The sequence below is a fragment of the Phaenicophaeus curvirostris genome, chromosome Z (genome assembly GCF_032191515.1).
Source record: "Phaenicophaeus curvirostris isolate KB17595 chromosome Z, BPBGC_Pcur_1.0, whole genome shotgun sequence".
NCBI lineage: Eukaryota > Metazoa > Chordata > Aves > Cuculiformes > Cuculidae > Phaenicophaeus > Phaenicophaeus curvirostris.
The window spans coordinates 50,486,527-50,503,403 of NC_091431.1; the positions used below are offsets into that span (position 1 = coordinate 50,486,527).

General features: G+C 39.2%; 1 protein-coding gene across 1 annotated transcript in view; it reads left to right on the forward strand.

The window, feature by feature from the left end:
* The first annotated feature begins 5,687 nt into the window (after window positions 1-5,687).
* Window positions 5,688-16,877, forward strand: part of SV2C (synaptic vesicle glycoprotein 2C) — a 109,031-nt gene continuing 97,841 nt past the window's right edge. Inside the window, exon 1 of the mRNA XM_069880751.1 lies at window positions 5,688-5,892. The gene's annotated coding sequence lies outside the window, so the exon portion shown is untranslated. The remainder of the gene's footprint in view (window positions 5,893-16,877) is intronic.

The following is a 16,877-nucleotide window of genomic DNA, read 5'->3' on the forward strand; positions in this document are numbered from 1 at the left end:
GCCAAAGTGCAAAATCTCTGCCAGTTTAAGTGACATCAAGATTTGACTCCAAATCCTTAAGTATAAAGCAGCTCAAGGGTTGCTCTCCATTACACCACTCACAGCCTGCTCAAACTGCTGTGCCCTCCTCCTGACGTGCTGTAAATTAGTCAGATCCAGAGCTCATGTCTGCAAACTGGATGTAAGTAGAAAACAAGGAGGATAGCATGAAATCTCCTACCAGGACAAAAATAGGATTTGATGACCCTTATTTACTGTTTCACGGTAATTTCAAGCTTTTACTTATATGTATAAACTTTCAATGCTAATTTGGCTACCAGCAGTGATATATGAACCATACTACCATGTACATTGTTAACCATATTTTAAGAAGAATATATAATAAAAAAACCCAAATTCTAACATGAATGTTTTGTATCTCCCTGCAGAATTTAGTACTGATTTCCAATCACTTTCTCCAGGTCTCTGTTTTTTCTTCACTTCGTACTGTTAAAGGAAGATGATTAAGTTCTATAAATACTAGTAGGTGCAACACAAGGTTAAAGGCCTGTTTCAGGGGTTCACTTTACTCTTACAGATGGAATTCCAGAACCAAATCTTACATGTTCTTCTGTATTTTTCAAGCAATAAATTTTGTTGGAGTGCTTCTTTTCAATGCGAACAGCCATAAGATCTTGGCCTTCATGCTGGAGAAATTGCCTCCAGTCCTAGTGATGAGTAGACTAAAGAGATCAAGATTTGGTCCATATGTCTTCCTTTGAACTGAATTGACTTTTATAACAAAAGCATTTGACAAATTTATATACTACAGCAGATAGATACACTGATCTTAGTTGTTCTTTTATGCACCAAGGTAGGCTGGCTACCCTCAATGGAGATGTTCCATTGGTCAATAGAGATACTTGAGGAGAGGAGAGGATGTATTCCTGAAGCACAAAATAATAAAAAAATAATTTGCCTTCTGATACAGATTAGGCTCTCACTTACAGCCTTTGAATAATCCTTCCCTGGGTTAAGTTCACATCTGAGTTCTTAGGTTGATAATTTTTCTTCTTAGTGTCTGCATGCCATCCCTGACGTTGGGGACACTACATACCGGTATAGGCTGTGCTCTAGTATGATACATACTCTAGCACTGTGTAAACCTAAAAGAATAAGCCTCTTCAAGTGATACATGGCAGTATCAGAAATCACTTCAACAAAGGTGAACGAACACAGAAGCAATATGATATTTGAAAGAGAAATTAGCTTCAAATTATGTACTTAATATGATTCAGAACTGATCTCAAGGTCAGTGTACTAGCATATGTGCATTAACATACAAACATGTATAAAATCTAAAAAGGTTGTAAAATATTTTTTCCATTAAGCTTTCACTACCATGAAGAAAAACAAGATTGATCATGTTGCAAATTTAGACCTTGATGCAGCAAAGATCTACAGCAGTGAGTAGGACTGTTTTATTCAAGGAGTATTCCCCAGGAGCTCAACTGAACATAATGCTTAGTTAAGGTCATGCAATGGTCTTTGTGGAAATAAGGCCTAAGTCATAAGTCTCAGAGACAGCAGAGTATGAATTACAAATGAGTTACGATGCTAATTATGAGTACAGTTCTACGCGCAGTGCAACCATACTATTCCTCATGTCTAAACATAAAATATCATTAATAAACAAGACTAGCAAAGAACAAGAAAGGAATCAGTGTCTTGAGGAGACAGTCTGTTCAAGGTCAATGCAGCAGATCGGCAGACCTGAACTAGGATTTAGGAGATGTACGTCTAATGTTCCTTCTTATTCAGGAAGCCACTCGTTCCTGCCAATTAGATTTTGAAATTTAGACAGCAGTGAGACAGAAGGAATAAAATGCTATGTCAAGAAGGAGAAAGATTCAGATTTTCATGTCTTTTCATGACCAAAAATCTTTAAGTGTTAATAGTCCTGTTGGTAGAGTAGTTAATCAGCTGATCAAGTTGTTCCTGCTTACATAATGTGAAGATTTAGTTCGTGATCTTTCACTTTTAATGGCAGAAGAAATAGAGGATCTTTCGATCAACAGCAGCCTTTACCTCTCATGCTTTTTAATTTGTTTGTTTTATGAGGCTACAGGAAAATATCCCCTCATACATATTATGTGGATGAATCCATACTGTACAAGCTGATTTAAAAACTCATTTTCATTTGATAACTATGAATTATCAGAATTTTCACTTTCACCTTAGTACTCTCTGTATTTGTCTAATATTTCCACTTAGATGTGGCAGAACACTGTGATAAAAATCTTTACAGTCATTGGGTCATAGGGTCTAATTCAGACAAGTATCTCATAAATATACCTAACTAAAACTTCAAGAAAAAATAAAGAATACTTAATTCTTATTTTTCTTTTAAACAAATTGTAGGATTTTTTTTTCTATCTTTGTCAGGTGAAATCATAATGAATTCCTTCTGTACATTTAAGTGGCCTTTTCCTGCTGCTACTTATTAAAAATAAAGAGGTGTCCAAATGCCTCATTCCCATAGGTCTGTGACTCCTGGCTGAGGATTAACCCTAAATGTTTCTGTGAACTTTACATCTATGTTCTATTAATTTCCTATTGCCTAGTTTAAGTCAAGGCAAGTACTTGCAGGATTGAATCAGTGATAAAGGTGGAACTTGTACAAAACAAACCTGTAATGTTGTCTAAGACCTTGGTTCTATGAAGCATTTAACTGTGGTTTCAAGGGAAATGCTACCAATCTTCACTGGTTACTATTTTCAGTCCTATAGCCAGATATTACTGTATTTATATCCTGAAAAGGAAACAGTGGAGAAACAAAGATAATGTCTCACAGAAAACATTTAAGGTGTAAGTTAAAATAAATAATGATAATTACAATAAAATCAACAACCACACACAGTCCCACAATATTTTATCACAGACTTTTATTTGCCATGTAATTTTAAAACCAATATGGAATATTTGTAGGTTTTCTAATCACCTAGAAACAATGTCTTTGGTTTTGTCTTGTTGCTAGAGGAATGTAACATGTACACAGTCATGTACCAGGATCATTCATTAGCAAAAAAAACTTGTGTTCTTTGGTCTGCAATAGCTGTACATTAATATGTCCAGAGGTGTTATGTAGTCTCTACAGAAAACTGACAAAGCAGGAGATGTCATGAGCTTAATTGAATGAGTATAAAGATTAAATTTCATGTCTGATACAAAAGAATACTCTTAAGGGCAAATGTCAGGAAGGTCTAAGACATCAGATCCAGGAGCAGGGAAAACAGAGGTAGTTTCCATAAAACTCTCAAACTCAAGAGGCTTCATTGCCATCTGAGTTGCCTGTATGCAGGCAATCCACCTCAGTATGTGTTTCCTGGCGGTAGGAATAAGACCTGCTTCCTGCCAACATGCAGTGGGGACATTGTGGGGGAAGGAATTTTCTCCTGTCTTACAAATACTGCTTATGTATGGAAGACAGAGCAAGGAGACACTACGCAGTTTTACTTAAACAATGCTTCACATTCCCACAACAACCTCTCTGAGCTGGCACAATCAGTCCTATATGCATGCTGCAGCTTCAGAATCAGCTTAACTCAGCCTGAGAAAAGTGAGTCAGTTGCTGGTCTGACTGAAAATCCATCAGGCTTTTGCATAATTTCCTTTGGTTTCTAGGCTAATTCTGCAGTCAGATCATTTTACCCTGAAGCCACACAAACAATAAAGCTGGTGCTAAGAAAGCAGCAGGGCATGCAGACAAATGGAAGAACCATTCTCTGCAGTTTTAACTTGACCATGAAACTGTGCTCTTCTTACTTCTGTGGATTAAATTATTTGGTTTGCCCTTTAGTCTGTCTGCCTGTTTTCTATGAAATGCCAGAAACCCATCCTGTGAATCTCCCTCTCTAACGCAGTGGGTGAGGAGGAAGGTTGCTGCTGTAGTGGCCCCTTCTCTGTGCAACCTGAAGGTAAGATTAATAAAAGTAATGAGTCTGACCATTATGATCTTATCACATTGATTTATTTTTCTTAGCATTTTAGCCCTCTATATTCAAAACCTAAATGTGGTGGTAATTTCTCTTTCAGAGTTAGTTGATATATTTGCTCAAGAATTCACAAAGAAAATATCTTCTGTTCTAATCGATTTATTTCAGTGAAATACAGTGGGATTGATTTATGATTAATTTTATATACAGAAATGTTCCTACAGTCAACAGTAAATGGATGGAAACAACATTTTACCGTCATTCTTATATGCGTAGTACAAATAGCTTTTTCTTTTGTTGCTATTGGAAAATTTTGGAATCTTTGTTTTTCTTGTATATTGCATACAGCAAGTCTAGTTTATTAACAGGGAGGTGTTTCCAACACCAGGTGCAATTTTCAAATGCTAGGATTATTGAAAGGGCCAGAAAAGTAATAGGTATTTCTTTTCTATTTCTCTGCTTGTGTTTCACACTTGACAGCACTCCATGCATAGTTCATTCAGCTTTTCTCCTGGATAGCCAATCAATAAGCCTTTCGCTCAACAACAGAGAAAAAGAAGCATATCAGGGCATAAGAAAAAAATGTATATAAGCTCACAAATATTTGACAGCAAGACTCAAAGGCAGATGAGCTATCAGAAATTACAGTTCTCTAGATGCCACACAATGGGCATACGCAGGGTGGAGGAGGTATTACCCTACCTTCCTACTGCAAGTATTGCTTATGGTTTAACACATTTTGGAGAAGCGAATCCAAGCCTTATGCTTGTTAATAAAACTAGTGGAATATTTGTTGATTTCTAAAAGTCCTTTTAATATGGAATCCTACCTTCTGTCTTTGCTTTCTCTTGTTCTTCACTTTGGTGACACCTCTGTGGTTGTTGCAATACACACTTTGCCAGTGCAATTGCACATAAATGTATATAAGCATAAAGGAAGAACTGCCTTAGCATTCTTTGCTCTACAGTGGCTATTAACACTTGATGTAACAAAGTTATGGTGACACATTGAGTCTGTGGTGCCACTGCAGCAAAAATATTGTTGATGGTACCTATAAACATAATAACCTCCTGCTGTCTGTAGTACCAGAGTCCAAAATAAGACTTCATAAGATAATCTAATTTATCCATTTGCCCCGAGACAAATCAATCATCCTTAAACATAGGTTTCACTGGCATCTTCTTAAAAGCCATGGATGATGGCGATTCCATCATCACTGAAGGCAATCTGTTCCGATGCTTCACTTTTTTTCCCAGTCAGGAATTTTTCCCCTCAGGAAAGCGAGTCTCACTTGTGGGACTTCCTACACCAACTTCACTAGTTCTGACCCCGATTTTCACTCACAGTTTTTGTGTGCGGAGCACAGGCAGCTTTGCACCGTCGGTGCGCAGCACTCATGGAGGATGTTAAGGAGGAAGGATGCAGCGATCTCTGAGTGGCCTGTTGCAACCCTTTCTGAAACAAGCATTTCATACTCTCTCCCCTGTTGCCACCTCTCATAACACACCGTCTTCTGAACCGAAGTGCGTGCGTGGGTGTCACTATTTTTATTTTTTCCCCGCTTCTACCGGGAAGAAGCGCCTTGTTTTCGCTTCCCAGACTTGCCCAGAGCGGGGGCGGTTCTGTGCCTCCCCCTCGCCGTCTCCAGCCGCTGCCTGCGGCAGGGATCCCGCACTCCCACGCCTCCCAGAACTGACGGTGGCGGCCGCCTCCTTCCTCCCCGGCACTGCAGCAGAGGCATCACCGCAACGCGAAGCCCACGCAGACAATCCGCTCTGCCCCTCCTCTGGTCTGTCACGCTTGGCGGCTCCTCCGGGAGGCTCCTCGCTCCCTCACGCAGCCTCACGCCTCGGACGGGCGGCAGCGGGGAGCAGGGAGAGCGGGGAGCGCTCCGCAGCCCGGTCGCGGCTCTCCGCCGGTAAGTGATGCTCCGGGCAGCCGAGCCGCCCGCTGCCGCTCCGGGGCAACTTTTCCCTCGTTTGTTGCCGGTTTTTCTTGGTTGGTTGGTTTGCCTTTGGTTTTTTTTGTTGTTGGTTGTTTGTTTTGTTTTTTTCTTTATTTTTGTTTGTTTGTTTGTTTGGGGTTTTGTTTATTTGGGTTTTTTCCTCTGTTTTCTTCTTTCTTTGTTTTTGTTTGCATGCTTGCAGCCGAGGAGGGCTTCAACTTTTCCACGGGACTTACAGGGGGATTGGTCGCCGGGGATGGGCGTTACGGGGAGCACAGGGTTCCCTCGCATCTCAGCGGTGAGCGAGGAGAGGTCTTTGCTCGGCTGCTGCTCACTCCAGCTCTATCCACTCGCGCTCCTGCACGAAGGGAGCAGGTTGCACAGATCCGAGGCGGTGTGGGTGTCTAATCCTTGATTTTGAAGCTGACTGGCCTTTGAGGGTTGGCAGAACTTTTGCCTGCTAGGGGAGCCAAGAAACAGAGGTGTTGAGGTTAGTAGACTCCAGATGTTTGAAAAAAAAAACCCCATGCTTGCTGATGTCCCAGGACTGAGGATGGTGAGGAAATCGAAAGATTGAAAGATGCAGGAAGTGTCGAGATTCCAGTTCCTTAGGGAACTGACACTTTCTAAGATGTATTTAGAAGGGAAAAGACAGGATTGCAGACCCGGCAAACGGGAAGGGGGGGGGGGGGGGGGGGGCGGGGGAGTGGGGGAAATGGGGGAAAGAAGGGAGAGAGAAAAAGAAAATAAACAGTTTAAGTGTTTTTTGAAAACTATTTTGCTTTTCTCACCGTAGGTTGCCCTCAAGGATTGTAACTCGTATTGATTGTGTTGGGAGAATAGTTCAGCATTCGTGACCCATAAGGAAGGGGGGAGACTCCCTTCCTTAGAGCCTCAGGAAAGGTCTTTTCCAACACACACCAAGTTACTACTTTCCTGGTGCTTTGGGATTTTAGGTCGTGATATGCCTCTGACAGCAGGTGGAAAGGGAAGCATAGAGAATTCACAGTGGGGAAAACTACGGTTCAAGTCCCCGGTTTAGAAAAAGCCACAGGATGTTGAGGTTCTCTGAGGCGACTCCCACCTCACTTAAAGGGGGTTGCAGGGCAGGAGAACCTCAGGGATGCAAAGAGGCTCGTGTGTTCGTCCCCAGTGGAGGCAGCACAGCCCAGGGACCCGAGGGCTGTATGACACTGGGGTAATTGTGCATGGAAGTCACTGATGAGCCCTGGCAGCCTAATCCTGCAAAGCAGTGTGGGCGCCCTGCTCATGGGGGGCGAGGGTGGGAGCTGAGTCATGCTGGCTGGGGCGGCCACAGCACATCTGTACAGACAGGGGTGCCGAGGAGAGAAGGGAGAGATGGGGAAGAACCGTATAAAGATAGAACTGGGGGGGGGGGGAGATTGCCTCCTCGAAAGATATTGAAATCATCAAGAGGCTCCTTCGTGATTGATAGTATTCTGCTCTCCTTCCCGTAAAGGGCTGGGAGGCTGATGAGTGTATCGTGATGGGGGGAGGGGTGGTGGTGGGTGGAGGGGGAGAGTGGATTGCAGAGGTTAGTACCACACGAGGGAAACCTCCTCAGACATAGACAATCGGAACTGCTGGTACTTGGGCTGCATTGCACTGCAGTGCAGGGAGCTCACAGCAACTTCTGCCTTAGGAGAGAGGGGGAGATGCTGGATTGATTTGTAGAGGTGGCACGAACCGTGCCAAAAATCACTGCTTTGCGAGGGAATTGCAGAGCTGGAAGTAGAGCTGTAAGGAGATTTTAGAAGGAGCTTCCCGATAAATTTACAGCTAACCACAAAGGATTTTAGGGAAAAAAAAAAAGGCAATACCCAGACCAAATAAAGTTCTCTGATTAAAGTAATTGTAAGTGGTAGATTTTTGTTGGAAGTTTTTCCTCCAAGTTCTGTATGGAAAAGAGTCCTGTTTTGACTATGACATATGTCTCCCTGAATTACTTAAGTTTTACAGTGGATCATCTTTGCATGAGATGAGGTCCCTGTGGGAATGAAAACTAGCATTGCACAGTTTCATGCTACATTCACAGTTTTTTCTTTAATTAAGCATTTATATAGCATTTTCATAGAAAAAAAGGCACTGAGGTAAACCACAGACACCTTTCTTCTCATCTATTTTCTGCAGTATTACTGAATTGTAACATGCACTAAATCTTTCTGGTCTGGTCCTTATTTTGGCTGGTTGACTGTTTTCAATTTGTTTCCATATGTGAGAGTGAGAAGCATTGCTTTTCTCTGTTCCTAAGAAATACAGAACTTGCTAAAATACAGTCACAGTAAGTTTCAAGTGGGCTTCTAGTGATTTTTGGAAGGAAGCTTTGGATAGGGCAAATATTGACACAAAGACAGCCTGTAAATTAAAATTTTGACACACATCAAGACTCCAAATATCTTCAAATGATACTTGAAGAAAAAGAGGAAACAATCATTTAATGTCTATATTCCTTAAGCTATATTCCTAGTGCTTATTGAATAAAGACAACCCTGAATATCAGTGATACAGATTAGACATAGACTCTCTTTGATGGCAACATGATATAAAATCGCCTGTCATTACATTCTGGAAAAATAGATTTGTATTTGGCCATATGAGATCATGCTGAGTGTTTCCTAATTATTTGTGAAACCTAATTAAGTTTTAAAAATAATAAAGCAAAGGTATTGGGTATTTTCTCAGTTTTGGGCACTATGCACGGAAGCTGTTTGCAATAAAGGAAAATTGCATGAAGCATTCAGTTCTCTTTGCAAACATGGTATTATCTCAAGTGATAATGTGAAACCTATAGCTGAGTTTATATGTGTCTGAGTATATAAGCTTGTATATGTTTCTTGCACTAATGACAGATTTCAAATTACTTCTTTAAATGATATGTTCCAAGACACAGAGGACAAATCCGCAGAGGTCTTGATCGTAACGTTAAAATCTTTGGTGCATTGTAGATTTTAGTGGGAACCAGAATAAATCTAGCTATATAACTATTTATGTTTTCTTCTATAAAACTGTATTAATGAAGATATTTCACATTCTCAGACATACATAGAAGTTGTTTCAGCATCACAGGCAGATCACTTCATATGTACATTGCTGTGGATCTTCGCAACCCATATGCATCACAGAATGCATATCAATGCCTGTTTAAACAAAAGCTCGTCAATTAGATTAAATGTGTTTGCAAACCTGTGATAGGAAGCCCACAGCTGCTGCCTCTGCCTTCGTATTATGTAGTGCATAACATTTTCATATTGAAACAAAATGGAGTCCTTCTTAAAATTATTCAAAAGACTGGATTTAGAGCTTGTCTTCTTTTAAATGTTTGTAAGCAGTAAAATAGAAAAAATACCATTGAAAGTATGCTTGAAGTATTGACACTGGGAAGAAAAAGGTGGTTAAATTTTTCTTTTAAATCAAGAAACTGGTTCAGTTTTAAATTAACATTATATATTCTCTAGTAAGTATGTTACAAAACGCGGTAGACCCCCTTTCCTCCATAAAACTCTGGTTTATAGTCTCACAGGCTTTTAACTTGTCTTTTATTTTGTGTATTGCTGCATGGGTCATGCTAAACATCCAGAGTATTTGTTCTCCTGTAAACATATATGTTATTGATTTGTGATATCTTAGTCAGGTTTGGTTTCAAATTATCACTTTTATGTCGGTAAGAGATAAATACACATGCATAAAATAAAATAAAATGTAAATTTCTTTAGTGCAATCATTATTGAAGCTGTTTTCCTCTTATTAAAAACACAGAGAGGGTAAAACAACACTGAGCATGTCAGTTTCCTTCTCTGTGGTTTGAACTCTCTGTCACTTTCCCACCCAAGGAGGCTATAAAAGTATAATACAGTATAATATAGTATAATGTGATTAAGACGTCATAAAGTTTTTCAGTTTTTTAGACTGAATTCTTACTTCTGTTTGTCTGCATTTCCACTGACCAGCTGCTGACGGTAAAGACTTGTCATGCACCAACAAAATGTCAGAGACTTTCATGAATAGGTAGGCATTCCATTAAACTATTTCTTAATCAACTAAAAATGCACCTCACTGAAAGCGTGGACCACGTAATGTAGCTGTTCCTGCACACAAAGCACATAGCTTTATATTGATCTGAGACTCATGAAAAATATGGTGTTGCTGCAAATTCATATTTCCTTGCTAGCAGCAAGATTTTTTTAAGATAAAGCAGCATCCCTGTAGCTGTCTCTCTCCTTCTTAGCAGGTTATTTTTGTGGTCATGGCTGTATGCATCTAGATATGTGCTTTGTTCTACGATGGTAGTCTGTGTCTCACAAGTATGTTTAGATTTTTGACTGAAAATCCCCATTACAATAAATACAGTTGGTAGTGGCATTAAAAAATCCTGCAGGATTTTTTTCCCTTTAATGATCACATGAGTTTTTGTGAAGGAAAACCTTGTGAAATACGTCATGGAAACTAATTATTTAGAAATATAGAAATAATCATGGAAGTGAGAGATTACTTTGCTCATAGCATCATATAGTGCCTCTGGGTTTCTAAGTGGCACCGTTTTCATGCCATATAAAGCCTGAGGATGAATTTTTGTAACAGTAGCAGTGCTAACAGCAAGAAGGTGATTTTGCAAACTGGATTCCACCCTTTCTGCCCCCACCCTGGCCCTGACCATGACAGGTTTTGCTTTTATTGGGTAATCCCAGCCATTGTTGCAGCCTTACAAATGGTCCTCTGAACCGCTCCTGAGGCTGAAAAATGAGTGATTCTGTGAAGCAGCACTTACAACTGGAAATCACTGCTCTTTAACATGTAGCTTTTTGTTGTTTCTCTTTTTCCTGTGTGTATCCTTGAAATTCTGCCTCTTGGACAGCTGATAGTATGTCTTACATCCTTGCAAGTTAAAAAAATGGGACATGGTATGTATTTATTTTCATTAAAAAGGTGTACATTTGAAAATTCCGTCACAAAATACACCCAAACACCAAACAATAAAGATAACATCAACAGTGTGTTTTTCCATTTCCTGATCATGTTGAAAGCTCTCTGCAGCACACTTGTGATATCTTTCTTGTACAGATATGAAGGCACCAGATACTGTGACATTTTCCTTTTTAACACCGAAGCAACTACTTGGTATGTATAGTAATGGCTTGTTAGGGCTTTTTGAGGGGTCTTACTGATCTGTGTGATTGAGGTGCATCTTCATAAGTCATGCGGCGCTGGTCCTGAAAGGAAAGGTAAGACCAAGTGTTATCATGGTTTCCTGTGATTCTAGAAAATGCATATTCTTGATTTTACAGAACTAAGTTCTCAGTTTTTACTGAGCTGTGTTTGAGCTGGTTTTAATCAACCATTTAAAAGAAGATTATCCTAAATGCAGCAGATGAAGACACCAAAGATTAACGTTTTGCATATCTTGGCCTCCTACTTTTCATACTGTGATACAGCCTTCCTGTGTAGCAGGTGCACAGACTGACAGTGAATTCAGACAGACTGAATTCAGTTATCTTTTCGACATTGTTCTTCAGTGTGTGAGTAGCACCTTATTTTCAAATAATGCAATGGTTATTTCTTCTCAGCTTTGTGGAACAAATAAAATTTTGGTAATAGAGCATTTGAGAACAATACACATAATGATGTAAGACATAACTAACAAACTCATGACTGTAAAAAAAATATTATTAAGGCTTGTGGGAGCCTCTGCTATGTAGACGGAGTCAGTCTTTCTCTTGATATGAGACCTCATCCCTGGCTGCAGTATTCTGTAGACATAATGACGACATTTGAAATAGCTAGTTTCTGTTGCAGTTGAGTACAGCACTGTGGTGTTCTGAATGAACCAGGCTTGCTTAAGGTTATCTTACAGAGTGAACTGTGGTGCAAAGATATTGTCCTCCATTCAAAGCTAACTAGTTTAAAACTGGCAAGAATGTTTCTGCACAACATGGCTGCAATGTAAGAGAATAATGGAATAAGGTACGATAATAAAGGGACTCCTTGAAGTCATTTAGTGCAATCCTCTTCTAAAAGCGGGGCCAACTATTATAGCTAGAATAGATTGTCTCAGGGATTTATCTAGTCAAAGTTTCAATGTCTCCAGTGATGGGGACCCCAAAGCTTCTCTGTGCAACCATTCCCAAGCTTCACTGGCCTTATCATGACGAATATCTTGTTATAGCTATATGTCTTTAAGGGGGTAAAATTTGGCAACGTGATCTAGATGTGGCTTCACAAGCAGAAGGGAATAATTGCTGCAGGTAAAGCTCTTGCTGATGCATCCGAGAATGTGGTTATCCTTCATTACAAGAGAATACACAATAGTGTACAGCTGTTTAAGTTAAAATAAGATTCCTTTGCCACAATACTAATGTTGATACAGAGGCCCTGATTTTTTTTGTAGAAAACATTTCCCATCATCTTTTAGAAAAATGTTACTGTGCATGGTTTTTGAAATATGGTTATTTGTGAAAAATATTTTGAGTCATGACTGCATATAAACATAATGAAGGTAAGTGTTCCACTGAAGTACCCAATATATTGTAGAGGCTCACATGTCAGTTAACAAAGATGTTCTCCACAGGTGGCTACACATCAGTTATGAGAGGAGGGGCATTGCAGGATATTACAGATCTATGTACATACATATTTTGACTAGTTTATGTCCCAGCACACCCCACTGTACATCCAGTGAGGTTGATAGAATTGCGTTTCATGGGAATTTGGCTCAGAATCTGTCACGGAATCATAGAATCATACAATGGTTTGGGTTGGAAAGGACCTTAAAGATCAATCAATTCCAAAGCCCCTGCCATGGGCAAGGACACCTCCCACTACACCAGGCTCCTCAAGGCCCCATCCAACCTGGCCTTCAACACTTCTGCAAATGGGGCATCCACAACTTCCCTGGACAATCTGTTCCAGTGTCTTACCACCCTCATCAGGAATGATTTCTTCCTAATGTGTAACATAAATCTTCCCCCTTCCAATTTAAAGCCATTCCTCCTCATCCTATCGCTATGTTCCCTTGAAGAAGTCCCTCCCCAGCTTTCTTGTATGCCTCCTTCAGGTACTGGAAGGTTGCTATAGGGTCTCTCTGAAGCCTTCTCTTCTCCAGGCTGAGCAACCCCAACTCTCTCAGCCTGTCCTCATAGCAGAGACATGCTCCAGCCCCCTTTTCATCTTTGTAGCCCTCCTCTGGGCCCATTCCAACAGCTCCATATCCTTCTAATATTTATGATTCCAAAACTGGACATATGACTCCAATGAGGTCTCATGAGAGCAAAGTAGAGGGACAGAATCACCTCCCTGGACATGCTGGCAACTCTTCTTTTGATGCAGACCAGGATATGATTGTCCTTCTGGACTGAGAGTGCACATTGCTGGCTTATGTCAAGCTTCTCATCAATCAGCACTTCCAAGTCCTTCTCCGCAGGGCTGTGTTTAATCATGTCATCCCCCGTCCTGTATTGAAATCGCATGTTGACCTGATCCAGGTGTAGGACCTTGCATTTTGCCTTGCTGAACATCACGAGGTCCAGCTTGTCCAGGTCCCTCTGGATGACATCCTGGTATGACAACTACACCACTCAGCTAGTTCTTATCTGCAAACTCGCTGAGGGTGCACTTGATCTCACTGTCTATATCATTGATGAAAATATTAAACAGCACTGGTCTAATACAGATGCCTGAAGGACACTACTTGGCATGGTTCTCCATCTGGACGTGGTGACATTGACCAGTCTTCTCTGAAGGTGACCATCCAACCTATTCCTTATCCAGTCTAGAGGTTTTGTTGGAGAAAATTTTGTTCGGCTACATATCATTGATATTTTTCTCTGCTAATTAATTTCTCTTTTTAAAAAAAATAATCTTAATTACACTGATAAATATATAAGCATTTGGCCATAAAGGGTCTATCTTTCTCAGATTTTATGCATCCAGAGAGAGATCTAAAATTTGTATTTAAACAGAACCTACATAGGTAGCCTTGGCAGATATTGTCATGTTAATTAACATGACTAAATTCAGATGTATGTGCTTGTCAGTTACATAAATCAACAACAACAACAAATTCTCCTTTGTGGGTGTATACTGACTTTATAAAACCTTACAAAGGTTGCAAAGTTATATGTTGTCCTTTAAAGACAAAACCTCTATATTAATTGTATGTACCTTTTTGTTCTTTGTATGTTTTTTACACATAAAAGGACTCCAAATTGAAAATGACCAAAGGAAAAATTACTTCTAAAGGAATGAAAAGCATTTCCCGTATATGTTATGCATAACACACTATTTAATATGTAGCTGTTCTCACAGATCTCTGCCAAACATTTTGTAACTTAAAAGGGTTGCACATTCATGTAGGTCTGAGGTAAAACCAGGACAGTTTAGAGAATGAAATATTAAATCTACATATATATTGTGGTAGAAATGTCACAAAATAGGGTAGGAAAATCAGTGATATTATCTGCAATCACTTTCAAACATTTTTTAAAACTTTATTTCCATTTATCATCATGGTCTCCTCTAGCCTCCTTAGATTTTTAAGTTTTGTTCCTATCAGTTGCTCAATTTTAATATTTACATGTTAAAATCAGAACAATGCTTAAGCTTATGTAATATCTATTATATGAAGTGAGAAGTCAGAAGAATAAATGTTTTATGGTATTCCATTGTTACAAATGTTAGTAGAGACAATGAAAATGAAGAGCATTTTTTGGTTTACTTTTGTGTAAAGAACAAAAATATCAAATAAAATCACACTCTAACTTAAAAAGTATCATCTGTAGGTGTACAACATTCAGATTTATAAATGAGATTAGGTCACAACATTTGCTTGTTGGGGGAATAGTCCCTATAGAAAACAGTAAGTGTACAGTTAAAGTGCATTCTTTGGTTCTAAACTATTAAGTTTTTAATATATTTCATAGGGCTTTCCAGTTTGAGTAGGCAAAGACTGATGTAGCAAAAATTCATCCGGCTTATTGGGAAAAATGGAAAATCCTTGTCTATTAGGTTTTGATAATTTTTTCATCTGTTTAGCTGGTATGCCACTTCCCTACCACTTCTCTTCTTGCCTTCAAATGAAGTCGTGGGGAAAAAAAAAGAAACAACTTAGTCATTGAGAAGTGATGGTGTTTTTCCCAGAAAACACAAGAAAATGGTATGTTAGACATCATAGGAACATCTAGCAGTTTTCTGCTAAAATTAATTTAATTTTGTTTAATTTTTGTTTCTTCAAATAGAATTCTGTGTTTAGTTCTGTTTTAAATTTAGGAGACTCCAAGCACTTATTAATTGTAAAGATCTTAAGGGTTTTTCTTAGTACATGAAGCTAAGGATCTGAGCCACCTTCTACTCCATAGACAATAGTCCTTAAATTTTGAATATCTAGACAGAAATATTTATGCTCATATTTATAATCACAAAAAACATGTCCTAACCTTCAGAAACAATAGAAATTCTCTTGGTCGAAGTCGTATTCTGGTTGAACGCAGTAATCTGTATTAAAAGAATAATTAAGAGAGTTGTCCTTTTACACTTTGAACAACCAGAAAGTAGCAAACTCCCAGAAATTCAAAGATGATAATGCCATCAGAGTGGTTCTGTGCATTTGCTCAGAGAAACTACAAGGCAGAGAGAGAAAAAAACCCAAACAAAATAAAACATGCTAGCCAATTGTCAGAAAAAAAATTAGCAAATGAATGTTCAGGAAATGCATGTTAATTAGTGGAAACAAACTCTTGCCAAAGACCGTTACTTTTTGGGACTCAAATGGAACAGATCAAAAAACTTACTCCGACCTTGAGAATCTTAACAGTTATAATAAAAATGAACAAAACACAAACATCTTATATAGTATTTGTTGGAGTTATGGTTTGGCTTTTTACTGTTTGTCCATGGCCACAGCTGTTCATGACCGTATCTGTCCATTGAGAAAGTAGCTGTCCAAGATATGGCATTCATCATTAATACGCTAGAATCAAGCCTGTACTTTGGTGCTGGGCATCTCATCTCTGTAAGACAGTTTTGTCTGGAGTGTTCCTTGTTATGGACCAGCTTCCTTTCTAGAAATAAAGGGACTCTGTCTAATTCTCTTTCAGTTCACGTTTGCTCGGTGGCTAAAACAATGAGCTTTTTTTTTTTTTCTGTTGTAAAAATGCATAATGATTTTGATTACAACACTGGAAAAAACAATAAAAATAAAGCATTAAGAAGAAAAATGCTGAGAATTTCTCTGAGGTGTCTGAAATGACTGAAGCGACTAAGGATCAGCAAAAGAGTAACCCATTCAGGATCCTTTCTACCATAGCATCAAAGAGCTTTGACATATTTTCCTTGAGATTCCATATGTGGATCTGACCTCTTCTCCCAAGTGACAGGGGACAGGACAAGGGGGAATGGCCTCAGAATTCACCAGGGGAGGTTCAGGCTTGACATCAGAAAAAAAAAAGAGAAATCACAGAAAGGGTCTGAAACAGGCTGCCCAGGGAGGTGGTTGAGTCACCATCCCCAGAGGTGTTTAAATGACAGGTGGATGAGGTGCTCAGGGACATGGTTTTGTGGTTGATCACTTGGTTGGACCAAGTGATCCTAGAAGTCTTTTCCAACCTAGTGATTCTGTGATTCCTGGGAAATTAGGTATTCTGAGAAGAAAAATTCTCAGTGGAGAAATTACTTGCTAATTTCTGTATTATAATAAAAAATTAGTACGTGATTCCCTGCTCCATTGTCCAAAGGAAGAAAAAAACTTTTCTAGTATTTGGGTAACTATTGCAAACCAACTTATTTTAATCTGTTGGTGGTATGACTGTTTTCTAAAGTAAATGTTGCTTCTAGAAATCACCAAAGAGTCTTTTTATCATGCTTATTTGCTGAAATATGAGTAACTCAAGGTTATGACCTGAAATACGTGTAACATCCCACTTGGTGTTTTGAGGGATGTGTGTTATTCT